We start from the raw sequence: 746 nt of genomic DNA, 5'->3' as shown, positions 1-746 counted from the left end.
GACCAGGGATGGGGAAATCCTCTCACTGCCCCCTTGGAGCAGGCCCAGGCTCTTTGGAGGATGGGGACTCCAATACATTCCTCCCTGAGGTTGTCCGGCTGCCTCTACCCCTCGTTCTCAGAATCCTGTGTGCCACTCAATTCCGGAATCCCTTCCAGGACCGACACCAGGCCCACTGGACATGCTGCCCCAGTACTCAGAATCCAGAAGCACCAGTTGGTTCCAGAATCCCTTTCTCAGCTGCTGGGGTGGTTGGGTCCCTCCTTTCTGCTGTCCACCTGACCTCAGAGGAGGGGAGGGGAGCCCAGGTCTACCCTCTGTGGCAGGAAGAGGGTGGAGGTAGAATCTGAAGGAGGATAGGGTATGGAAGGGTCAAGAGGGCTCAGCCGATGGTGAAGCCAAAGCCACACCATAACTTGTTCTTGCGGTGATTCAGGAAGGCCCCGAGGGCCGGTATCAGAGGCAGGGGTGGGAGCTTCTCCAGCATGGCACCCAGGATCCAGTTGCTTTCCACAGACCCTTTGAAGAGGAGGTTGATCTTGGGCAGGTCCAGCTTTTACCCAAAGGAAACATTGGTGTCCTGCAGCCTTGTACTGGCCTCAAACTCCACATTCACCTGCAGCTGGTCACTGGGTTTGTGGTATTATGTCCAACCCAACGTTACCGTTGCCAACCAGTTGTTCAATGTGTATTTCCCAGTTAGAGACTTGACAGTGCCCTCCTCCCCAGGCCATCGGTGGTAGACC

The sequence above is a fragment of the Mandrillus leucophaeus genome, unplaced genomic scaffold (genome assembly GCF_000951045.1).
Source record: "Mandrillus leucophaeus isolate KB7577 unplaced genomic scaffold, Mleu.le_1.0 Scaffold218, whole genome shotgun sequence".
Classification (NCBI taxonomy): Eukaryota; Metazoa; Chordata; class Mammalia; order Primates; family Cercopithecidae; genus Mandrillus; species Mandrillus leucophaeus.
The sequence above is the reverse complement of the archived record's forward strand: the minus strand, read 5'-3'. Positions refer to the sequence as shown.